This window comes from Filicampus tigris, chromosome 7 (assembly GCF_054856515.1).
Source record: "Filicampus tigris isolate MCC_2025a chromosome 7, RoL_Ftig_1.0, whole genome shotgun sequence".
NCBI classification, from domain to species: Eukaryota; Metazoa; Chordata; class Actinopteri; order Syngnathiformes; family Syngnathidae; genus Filicampus; species Filicampus tigris.
Genome location: NC_141223.1, coordinates 24325768 through 24338427, shown reverse-complemented (window position 1 = coordinate 24338427; position 12660 = coordinate 24325768). Strand labels below are relative to the sequence as shown.

General features: G+C 45.7%; 1 non-coding gene and 1 pseudogene across 1 annotated transcript; both read right to left on the bottom strand.

Moving 5' to 3' along the window:
- Positions 1–1459: 1459 nt before the first annotated feature.
- LOC147145330 (U1 spliceosomal RNA) lies at positions 1460–1623 on the bottom strand. Its single transcript, XR_015087668.1, has one exon. It is a non-coding gene; the product is annotated as a U1 spliceosomal RNA (small nuclear RNA).
- A 5700-nt stretch (positions 1624–7323) lies between these two features.
- LOC147145329 (U2 spliceosomal RNA) lies at positions 7324–7501 on the bottom strand (annotated as a pseudogene).
- Between the last annotated feature and the right edge of the window lie 5159 nt (positions 7502–12660).

Below are 12660 nucleotides of genomic sequence, written 5' to 3'. Positions count from 1 at the left end.
GCCTGCAAATGAAACGAAAGCTGAGCAATTGCTGGGTACTTTGGGTTATGTGGCCCAAAGTGTCCAATAGCAAAGCAGCAATACACGTGTCGTGGACATGTCTGGTGGACACTAATTTTGCTTGCGCTGAACCCAATGATAAGTTTAGGGCTGCACGATAAATCGAAATTCAATCGACGTCGAGGTTTGACCTGGCGCAATAATCCAATCGCAAGAAAGTGTCATTTTATATTCAAAAATGTATTTTTTTCCTCCCCTTTGGTGTTTGAGTGATAGACGTATTAGCCAACCAGAATTGTCGATGCTCGGGTTTGAATGGTACTGGCCAATCTATGGGGTCATTATTGAAGCAAAACCATTTACAAATGCGCATTTCAATCCACAAATGTGTCAAAAAAATCATATCCGTAAACACAGTCACAAATGCCTATTGAGCATCCACAAATGCGTATTGAGAGTTTACCAGAGCTGGGCATTAGACCATTTTTTGTCTGTCCGGCCGCGACCCTCCACCCTTGACTTGGGTACCCTTACGGCCGCGACCCCTCGGCCATATTCATAAACATTGTCGGCCCCGTTCCGCCCTCCGACCAAAAAACAAAGCATCCACAATTGACATCTCCGCGGGAGAAATGCTCTAACGGCAGAGGCTTTTTAAAGATCATTAGCTGACTAATTTACAATTTGAACCCGCTGTGGACACGCTTCAATCTCGCCAGTAGTACTTAGCCAACGTGCGTGTGCTTACTTGCATTGCGAGCCCCGGGCTCGATTTATCGTATAATTATTTGGGTCAAACAGCAGCCAGAAGTCGTAGTCAAGTTACTTATTTATCTTACACACGTCCCCTCCTTCAAAATAAAAGCATTCCAGCAAACCACTATACACAGCTGCTTGGCTATGGCGTATTTCACAATGCGTTAGTCATGTTAATCAATGTGGCATTTGTTTGTGTAAGAAGAGACGTGCAACAACAACGTGCGTTCAAGCGTGTTTGTGTTTCCTTATTTTCACATCACGTAACCCGCGCCTCCCACCTACAACTGGGGCATACTATTACAAGAGGAGGCGGGGGGTGCTGAGGGGCAATACCACAATCCCTATAACATCAGTTGTCGCTCGCGTCGACGCGGGAGTAGAAAGAAGCCTAAAAAGAAGCCTTTCACCGAGTAGGCTGAGATTAAATTCCGCCGCCCCGCGAGCACGTCACACCCATGAGGGCCGATTAGTGGGCCCGACTAAAAGCCACTTGCTTAGTCCAGCTATTTTTTAAAAATTTGTCAGCCGACATCAACCACCCCCCGGCCCAAAAAATGGGCATCCGGCGGGGCCTGAGGGTCCGTTTGACGAAATGGTTATGCCACAATTACTATGTGACAGATGTATCCTACGATGCGCATCATGAAGAAGAAGAAGAAGAAGAAGAAATTGACAGGTGTGTTGATTTTGACAAAGTTATCAGGGGATAGCGCGAACGCAGTCCCCCACTACCAGAAATTGTGCAGTCGAGATTCCCACATTTGGGGAATTCGCAGAGGTCAGCACAGCCAGAGTGCAATGGCTGAGCCTCACCCTGGGTGAACCACCTTCTTGATCATGGTATCTCCCCTGCCAGGTAAGTATGAGTTGTCCTACTCACCAAGGACAACCTCTTTCGCACACACAGCTTCTTCAGTCACGGCTCATCTGCGAGACACGTGTCGACACATACGCACACATTCACACTGGATGATGCCTCACTCTTCCACCGGTTTAACCCTCCTGCGGTATTTGACCATTTCTTGGATATTTCAGATCAAAGAATTTTACATCAAAGCCAAAGCATAAAAAAAATAACACGAGGGAGCTGAACTTTCACCCAGATGGTCAGAACATGCCGAAGTTCAAAATGGCACCATGCTGTCATTTTTAAAATGAGTCCTGCATGAGTTAGCTGGTTTCATTGTTTTAACTACGCAGGACGTATTTTGCCATTTTTTGTCCCATTGACTCCCATTATACAGCATGATTTTGGACTTACTGTAAACCTGGTGTGTTTTCGTGCATTTTCAATGAATACCCGATGAGTACATTGTGTGACGGGTCTACTAAACCGTGAAAATCGAAAATTGGAGTTTAGAGTGTTAACAGCCTTAATCCACCATGTGGCGCTAAAGGACAACTAATGATTTTGCTTCGAGATGACGTATGTGCTTGTGGCATGAGTTTGCGTGAGTCGATTTGTTGTGTGTGTGCGTGCGTGCACATACAGGAATATACACTCACGTACACGTGCCTCAGCCGTGCGCGCGTGTGCAAGTGAAAACGCGCGCTCATATTGGAAAATGAAAATGCTGTATGCAAATGAGATCTCATTACTTTGGCTGGTGTATGCGCTGTGGGAGTGGCGCTCCATGCAGAAAAAGCTGTATTGTGATTGACAAGAAACGTACGCGCGTGCGTGCGTGCGCGAGCGCGTGAGCGTGTGTGTGCGTGTGTGTTTGTGAGATGAATGGGACAGTTATGACAAAGAGTGTTTTAGTGAAGTAAGAGTACTTATCAAATGTTCATGTGTGGATATGAAAGTGTGCGCGTGCATGTGCGTGCGTGCACGTGCACATGCACGGACGTTCACGCGCACTCAAGACTTTCAGGCTGTGTACGTGTGTCTGCTTACATCAGCCCATAGACTTATACTGTGCAGTGAGAGTTTATGAGTCCCATTCTAAATCATGATTTTTGATGCATTGTAAACCTGATGTGTTTTCGTTCATTTTTCAATGATTACCGAATGAAACTCTTGTGTGACGAGTGCACTACGCAGCCAAAGTATAAAATTAGTGTTGAGAGTGTGAACAGCCCTAATCCTCCAGGTGGCGCCAAGATAAGAACCTTCTGATTATGCTGGGGTCATCCCAGTAGCGTTTCTGCTTCCGGGGTGACATTGGCTGCCATTTGCTAAATTTTGCTTTGCCTTTTGCTGTGCCTTTTCAGACGTGTGTAAGTACACGCACATACGTTCACACGCGCCAGCCGTGCACGTGTGCAAAGGAATACGTGCGGTTGTGCTGGAGCTTAGAGGAATTTCACTTTAGGGGTTTGGCGGATGTCTTAACTACTTCATTATTTGTACCAAATTCAAATGATGTGTAGAGAGAGCGAGAGGGAACCAAATGAACATTAGAATTTATTAACAATTGACTATTAATGACAAACAATTGGTTATTAATGAGTTGAGCCCCCGAATTAGTTAAATAATAAAATGTTCTGGCCAACGTTGCCGCGGTTACTGGAGGTTCTCCGCCGGCGAGTGAGCGAGTGCAACTGCTGCCGAACGTCGGGGAGGAGCTCCGCTGTCGGGGGCGGCCGACCGTTGTGACGACGGTGGACTCCGAAGACGCTGCCCAATCCAGCCGAGGCTCACAGCCTGCGCCTGCAGACGTGAAGACGTGCAGTGAGAACTTTAACAAAACGCACTTGTTGACTGAATGGTTCAGGGAATTTTGAAGGAAAAGAAAGCCAAAAATATTTTTTTAATTATATCAACTACAACCACGGCAAAGAGACTGTTGACCACCTGGACTAGTTGTCAGAGTTTGTTGTGATCAGATAGGATGGATAGATAGATAGGATGGATAGATAGATAGATAGATAGATAGATAGATAGATAGATAGATAGATAGATAGATAGATAGATAGATAGATAGATAGATAGATAGATAGATAGATAGATAGATAGATAGATAGATAGATAGATAGATCGATAGATCGATAGAGAGAGAGAGATAAAGAGATAGATAGATAGATGGATAGATAGATAGATAGATAGATAGATAGATAGATAGATAGATAGATAGATAGATAGATAGATCGATAGATAGATAGATAGATAGATAGATCGATAGATCGATAGAGAGAGAGAGATAAAGAGATAGATAGATAGATGGATAGAAACTATATATGTATGGAAGATAGAGAGAGAGAGATAGATAAAGAGAGAGATAGATAGATAGATGGATAGAAACTATATATGTATGGATTTGTCTGGTGCCACTGAACATTTTGAAAGTGAGAAAATATTCAGAAAAGATTGTGTCCATTTTTTGGTCAAAATACCGCAAGAGGCAGAAGGGTTGAATAGTATCGTTCAGTCAGTACATTACCTAAACCATTAGGAATGAGGTAAAATGAATCTGCAAAAACATTCCCATCATGCCTTGCTTCACTTCTACCAAGAATTCAAAGCGGGAATTGTCCCAGCCCCCATGCTTCACTTCCTGTTTCTTTGTGTGGTCAGGAACATAATTTTACCTGCCACACCAGAGACAATAAAACACTGGACCTTTTCTATGCCAACACCAAGGAGGCATACACATCACTGCCCCTCCCCCCGCTGGGCAAAGCTGATCACAACCTGGTGGCTCTCCAGTCTGTGTACAAACCTCTGGTCCGCAGGCAGCCAGCTGTGACCCGCACGGTTCAGAGATGGTCTGGAGAGGCCGAGGAGGCCTTAAAGGACTGCTTCAGCACAACTGTGTGGGAAGTTTTCAGCGATGCTCACGGGGAAGACATTAGTAGTCTAACGGACACTGTTACAGACTATATAAATTTCTGCATGGAGAACACCATACCCACCAGGACAGTAAGGTGTTTCTCCAACAACAAACCCTGGATCACACCAGACATAAAAGCTCTCCTGAAGGAGAAGAGGAGGGCTTTTGCGTCAGGCAACATAGAGGAGCGGAGGACTGTGCAGCGCCAGCTGAGGAGGAGGATCAGAGAGGGGAAAAGGTCCTACAGGAAGAGGATGGAGGAGCAGCTGCTGCAGAATAACGCCAGGGGAGTCTGGAGGGGCCTGAAGACCATGTCAGGCCACGGACAACCCAAGACCCGGACTGGGGGGGACCTGCAGTGGACAAATGAGCTAAATCTCTTTTTCAATAGGTTCGATCAGATGCCTGCCTCCACTCCGTCTCTCCTGCTGCAGTCTCCACCTACTCCTCCTGCTGGGCGTGTCACCCCCTCCCCTCTTTTCTCCACAGTCTCCAGCTCCCAGCTACACCAGATAGCCACCACTCCTTCCTGTCCAGCCTTGGCCTTCACAACATCTCAGGTGAGGAACCAGCTGAAGAAGATGAAGGCGAGGAAGGCAGCGGGTCCAGATGGCATCAGCCCCCAGCTCCTCAAATCCTGCGCAGACCAGCTGTGTGGAATTGTCCAGCACATGTTCAACCTGAGCCTGAAGCTGGGCAGGGTCCCCCAGCTATGGAAAACATCCTGCCTGGTCCCGGTGCCAAAGACCCCCCACCCGAAGGAGCTCAACAGCTTCAGACCGGTGGCGCTGACGTCTCACCTGATGAAGACCCTGGAGAGACTGGTCCTTGTCCACCTGCGCCCCCTGGTGAGCTCCTCAATGGACCCACTCCAGTTCGCATACCAGCCTGGCATCAGTGTGGATGATGCCATCATCTACCTCCTCCACACTTCACTCTCCCACCTGGAGAAGGCGGGGAGCACTGTGAGGATCATGTTCTTTGATTTCTCCAGTGCTTTCAACACCATCCAGCCCACCCTACTGGGAGACAAGCTGGAGCGGGCGGGGGTGGCGCACCACCTCACCACATGGATCCAGGACTACCTCACAAACCGGCCACAGTATGTGAGGACACAGGACTGTGTGTCTGACGTGCTCCTCTGCAGCACGGGGGCCCCACAGGGAACTGTCTTGGCTCCCTTCCTGTTCACCCTCTACACCTCGGACTTCAACTACAACACCCCTACCTGTCACCTGCAGAAGTTCTCTGACGACTCTGCGATTGTCGGCCTCATCACAGGCGGAGATGATCGGGAGTACAGAGAACTTACTCAGGGTTTTGTGGACTGGTGCCAGCAGAACCGCCTCCTGATCAATGCGGGGAAATCCAAAGAAATGGTGGTGGATTTCGGTAGGCGCCAGCACTCTTCACCTGCACCAGTGAACATCCGGGGAACAGATGTTGAGAGAGTCTCAACTTACAAGTACCTGGGTGTTCATCTGAACAATAAACTGGACTGGTGCGACAACACAGACGCCCTCTATAGGAAGAGTCAGAGCAGACTCTTCCTCCTCAGGAGACTGAGGTCTTTTGGGGTTCAGGGGACACTCCTCAGGAACTTTTATGACTCGGTGGTTGCATCGGTCATCTTCCAGGGAGTGGTCACCTGGGCAGGCGGCGTCTCGGCCCGGGACAAGAAGCGGCTGGACAAACTGGTCAAGAGGGCCGGCTCTGTCCTGGGCTGCTCCCTGGACTCTGTGGACTCGGTGGGGGACAGGAGGATGTTGGCCAAGCTGTCATCAATGCTGGGCAACCCGGACCACCCCCTCCAGGGCACCCTAACAGCACTCCACAGCACCTTCAGTGACAGACTGTTACACCCTCGCTGTGCAAAGGAGAGATTCCGCCGTTCCTTCTTGCCTGCTGCTGTCAGACTCTTTAACAAGAACATTGTGTAGTCTCTACAAACTGGCGGTCATTAGTGCAATTGTGCAGTCCTGCACCTGAGCTCGTATCGTGCAATACCCAATATTCCCCACTACTGTAATACCGTGCAATACTCAACATTCCCCACTACTGTTAGTCTAGTTTTATTTTTATCCAATGCTGTTCCTTACATTTCACTACAGCACTGCAGCACTGTCACTTAGAGTATTTTTTCCTCTGTACTATGTACAGGCCGAAATGAGTGTTCCTCATATTTTTTATGTAGATGTAGGTTGGTGTGTATACACATGTGTATATACACATGTTACTGCGTATATCTACATAGGTTTGATTCTAAATGTTTGCCGTCAATGTTATACATTAATGGCCACATTATGCCGCCGCCCCTGTGTGACCTATATCTTTGCTACTGTAACAATGAAAATTTCCCCACTGTGGGATCAATAAAGGCATTCTTATTCTTATTCTTATTCTTTACACTGCTGACATCGAGTGGTGTAACAGCATTTTAATAAAATTTGAAGTATGACAAATATCCTTGTTTACTTTAGCTCTTTTTGGAGTAGCGTGGGCAGAGCAAGACAATGTTTTCTTATGGTGGGAAACAAAGGTCTTTCTTGATAAAACTATGACTTTGTATTCTTTTAATTGTTTTTCTATCTTGAAAGGGAAAAAGATTAAAATAAAATACTAAACTATATGCTTCTGAAATGATATCGCAAACTTTCAACATCAGAAGTCTTGCCTTCACTTCTTAGGATACTGCGACATGGGGCATTCGTAATCATGAGTATTGGCTGCAAAGACCGAAACACCACCGTGAAACGTCAGACCAAGTTTAATGCTTGTTGTTAACCAGCAGAGGGGGTGCACCATTCCTGGAGATGCTGCAATACCAGGTCGATGCATGGAGTGGACGGAGCAAGCCCCTTTTCCATCTCCCAGTTCCAAAAATCAATTTAATATATAGTCCCCAGATAGGAGACGTATCAGATATTAAACTGATAAGAACAGATTTTTTTTTCTTTTGAACAAGTTTTATTGTTACAATGGACAAATGTTAGTCACATCTCTCCAATATGGAGCACAGCTCTATTCACAAAACAACATGTTCAAACAATATCCTTGTTAGCTTAAAAGTCATCATGTTAACCTTAATAATACCAGGTAAACTATGCATAATATACTGAAATTTAAAAGACAGATTAGATAGAACATATCGAGCCTGTTGTACAGAAGCGTAGTGTCCTTAGTAATTGGGACCTCATCCTACCCTTTCAAACAGCATTCCTCCGGTCCTCTCAGGGCGCCCATAGGAGTTCCTCACCCCTCTTGTTCCTTTTCAGCAGTCTCTCCCGGTGAACCAGACCGTCGCTGCCAAGACCTTTTATGTGTAGCTTCGGTTCCCTCCTCCGGGTGGGCACAGACGACTCTTCTTGGTGGCTGCGTCCTTGGCCTGCCGCCAGCAGCTGTCAGGGTAGCTGCGGCCATTCGGAGCACAGCCACAGGGGGGGTCTGTCTGTGTCTCCTTACCAGCAAGTTTCTGGAGGTCCAGATGGCGTCTTTGATGGCGGCGAGGGTGAGCCACTGCTTTTCAAAGTGTTCTTTAGGGTTTTCCAACTGGCTCACCCCATAGAGCACAAACTGTGCGTTTAATGCCTCCCTTGCTGGCAAGTCCGGGAATTGTAGGTGGCCGGCTGTCGCCCACAGGTCTACAGCAGCACTGCACTCCCAGAGGAGGTGCCTCACCGACTCGTGGGCGCCACAACCAGGTCGGGGGCAATTTGAAGACGCTGACATTCCTCGGGAGTGCATAACGGACCTCACCGGGAGAATTTCATGGGCCACCATCCATGACAGGTCCCGAAGTCTGTTTGAGAGGGCAGGATGGTTGACATTGCGCCAAACCGTTGTGGGCTCACCAAATGCGAGGCCGGGAACTGGACTCACTGCTTCCCGCTTCTGCACAACAGAGATAAGAGATCTGTGATTTTTTAAAACATGACACTCTTCTTTTTCCAACTCAAACTTTCTTAAAAAATTCCTGATAAAAGAATAAAATGGTGGCAGATTAAAAGACACAGGGATTTTATGATCAGTCGGTATTAATTTTAGTTTCCGGAGGTATGAACCCATCCAGAAACGTGTCATTGCTTGGCTCTTCTGGGCACTTGATGGTTCAAGCGCATTTCTCAGGTGCAGGGCTACATATTGGCTCCCCAAGAAGAGATGGAGGTCCGGCACTCCTTTTCCTCCATTTTCCTTGGTTTTCTTCATGGTGTCTCTTTTCAGTCTCTCCCACTTGGAGCCCCAGATAAAATGAAAGAAGGCGCGGTCCAAATCTAAAAGCACATTTCTTGTTGGGGTAAAAACAGAACTGGTCAATAAAAGCAAGGGTAGAATAACAGCTTTTATAATTAAAACTTTCCCCTCTATAGTCAGGTCTCTCAGCCCCCAAAAACCAAGTCTTTTTCTCACTTTCCCTATCACGTCACCCCAGTTTGTTTCCCCGCCCCCATCTTTGCCAAATTTGATCCCAAGTATTCTCTGGTCCGTTTGTATCAGTGTCAGGGGTAGTCCTGTCTTTTCTGTCGCGGTCCACGGTCCATAAAATTGTGCTTGGGTCTTAGCTCTATTGAGTTTTGACCCAGAGGCCCTTCCGTACCAGTCAGTCAAGTCCAAGGCCCTTGTCACAGATAAAAGATCTGAACACAGGATGTTAAAATCGTCCATGTACAAGATGCACTTTGTTGTAAGTCCTCCGCCCCCAGGGATACTCACCCCCTTAATCATTTTGTCCCGTCTCAAAATCTGTGCCAGTGGTTCTATGCATAAAACATAGAGGAGAGCAGATAAGGGACAGCCTTGACGCACACCTGAGTTAATCTGGACTGCTTTTGTCAAATTCCCATTAACCATGAATTTGCTGCTAATGTTCTGATACAGCAGTTCCACCCACCCTATAAACCTTTGGGGAAGACCTAATTTTTTCAATAGCCTAAAGAGGTATTGATGTGAAACTCGGTCGAAGGCCTTCTCAAAGTCCAAGTTTAAGATTACTAACCGCATATTTCTGTCTCTTGTGTAGCAAATTGTGTCACGGATCAGCGTGAGGCTGTCTGTGATCTTCCTACCCGCTATGGCACAGGTTTGATCAGGGTCGATCAATTCGTCCAGTAAGACAGACAAACGCATAGCTAAAAGTTTACTAAAAAGTTTGCAATCAACATTTAAAAGCGTAATGGGTCGCCAGTTACCAAGGTCAGTCTTGTCTCCCTTTTTGTGCAATAGTGCGACTATCCCTACTCTGAAGCTATCTGGTAGTCGTCTTGTTTTGTCCAACTCATTAAAAACAGTGATTAAATCTGGTGCCAACAAGTCCCAAAAGGTCAAATAGAACTCAAGGCAGAGGCCGTCCTCTCCTGGAGACTTTGCTTTTTTGAATTGTCTTACACATTTATTTATTTCCTCTCGGGTAAAATCTTGAGTTAATAACACTTTGTCAGTCACGGTTTTCTCAATGAAATGTAATACTTCTGACATTGTCTCTAATTGAGTATCTTTCTTGTCATACAGTCTCTGGTAGTAAGTTTCGACTTCCTGGTTTATTTCACTGCTAATTTCCGTTATCACTCCATTTCCTTTTTGCAGCTTGAAGATACCCCCACCCTTGCTCATAATTTTTTTGAAGAAATACCTGGTACATTTTTCTCCTTCCTCTATTTCTTTTTCTTTGCTCCTTAATATTATGCCTCTACTTTTGATATTTGCTAGAAGTCTCAGTTCCTTTTTGACCTGTTTAATTTCCTCATTAAAATTAATGCCCTTTTGTGATAAATTAAAATACCTTTGTAGTCTGTTTTGCAGGCCCAGCATGTGTTTCATTTCCTTCCTTCTTTTTTCCTTACCTGCTCTTTTAAAAAAGCTCTGAGTTCTTAGCTTTATCATTTCCCACCACTGTGCCCTCGATTCGTACAAGTCTTGAAGTGTTTGCCAGTCCTTGTACTGCTCCCTGTATTTAGCAACCAAGGCCTCATCCTCCAGCAGGGAGCAGTTCATCTTCCACAGTCCTCCTCCAATGGTGACACCAGAAGGCGGTGAAAGAGTACATGACAGTACTAGGTGGTCTGAGAAGAAAACAGGCGTTAATCTAGCATCCGTCGGTGGCCAATCACGTGTAAATATGTAGTCTATGCGAGAGGCTCTGGTGCTATCACTACTGAACCACGTGAAGCCCTCCTCTCTTGGATGCATGGTTTTAAAACAATCGACTAATTTAAAAACCCGACACATGTCATTCAGTAAAACAGATGTTTTGTCCACTTTAAAATCCTCCCCAGCTCCCTTTCTATCCCTTATATTTAAAACACAATTAAAATCCCCTCCTATAATTAATGGTGCGCGACCTAGCATGTGGGGCTGCAGGTTTTCTAAAAGTTCATACCTATCATGTTTATCATTAGACCCATAAATATTTAAAAGGTTAAAATCCTGTCCTATAAATGTTAGGTGTGCGAACAGTGCTCGTCCATTTTCCACCACCGTGCTCCTTTTAACCTCAATTTGGGAATTGTTTATTAAAATGGCCACCCCGTCATTTCGATTTTCATTTGAGCCACTCCATAATGATGGGTGTGGCCACATTTCCTCCCACTGTTTGTAATTTCTTAAAAAAGGTAGACCACATTCTTGGATTAAAAACACATCAGACTTAATAGTTTTTAAAAAGGACAAGACGTTCTGGGCTCTAATCCTTGATTTCACACTTCTAACATTTATAGTTGAGAATGTGAGAGTTGCAGGTATGATTTAAAATTAAAACACAAAAGGGAGTATTAAAACCGTCCATTAAGTTATTTCTCGAGACTGCAGTTCCTCCTTCATATGTACGGCAGGAGAGTTGGGTACATGATCATTTCTCCGAGAAACTTTTGGTGATGGTTTCTCACGCAACCTTAAATTCATGGTATTGTGACTTTTGGGCGTTGATTGCAATTTAATATTTAAAAAGGAGAGCTCATTTGGTGTGCTGCAGGGGAAAACTCTGGGCTCATCCACCTCACTGTCTGAGCTCCAAAGCTTTCCCCTCTTCTCTAAAGTCAAAGGGGACTCAGAAGACCTTTCAGATGCTAGCCTTTTGGATTTTTGTGCACAAGGGATCTGAGTGTCCTCACTGTCAGTCTGCTGTAAGATGGCTTCACTTGATTCGCTTGTGGGCGGGTCTTGCAACATGCCACTTTCTTCTGAGCTCCCTGTTGGTGGAGCCAATACATGCCCCTCCCCCTCCTCACCTGTTTCCTCTACTCCAATGACAGGTTTTGGAGGGAGATTTGAATTTTCCTGATGACTTCCAATTTGTTTGTTGCTTTTATTTCCATTAAGCTGTGGAGCCGATACACACCCCTCCCCCTCCTCACCGGTTTCCTCTACTCCAATAACAGGTTTTGGAGGGAGATTTGAATTTTTCTGATGACTTTCAATTTGTTTGTTGCCTTCATTTCCATTAAGCTGTCCCATTTCTTTTCCGGCCTTCAATTTGTTGGCAAATGATTTTGGACAATTTCTGTAGAGGTGGTTTGATTCCCCACAGAGATTGCACTTTCTGCCATTGGTACATTCTTCAAAAGTATGCCCAATTACTCTACATTTCCCACAAATGATTTGCTCACATGCTTCTGCCAGGTGCCCGTGCTCACCACATTTGTGGCAGAGCTTGGGTTGACCTTGGTAGTGGATGTAGCCTCGGTTTTCGCCCAAGACTATCATGGATGGGAGATGTTTCAGGCCCTGGAAGCCCTGAGGGTCCTGCCATTGCTGGATGGGTACCCGCCAAGCGCAATTCCAAATGCCGTCCGCATCCCTCACCTTCACAGCCTGACCTTTTACCGCGCAATATCTACCCAGCCAAAAACAAATGTCGTCTGCGTTAACTGTCTCATTGAACATTCTGACAATAACTGTTTTGGCAGCATTATCAGTCAGTTTCTCAACGTTAAACACAGAAAACTGGGCTTTTACATTTTCAAACCGGGTCCAAAATTCTCGAAGGTTTGCAGCAGAATTAAAGCTAACATCAAATCCTTTACTAAACGGCAAAGTTATTATACAATTAAGCTCATTAGCTTTAAACTTTAAGGTCTGTTGGACATATTTCCTGGAGAAGTCCAACCTGGACATCCCCGGGGTCCCTCCACCAGTG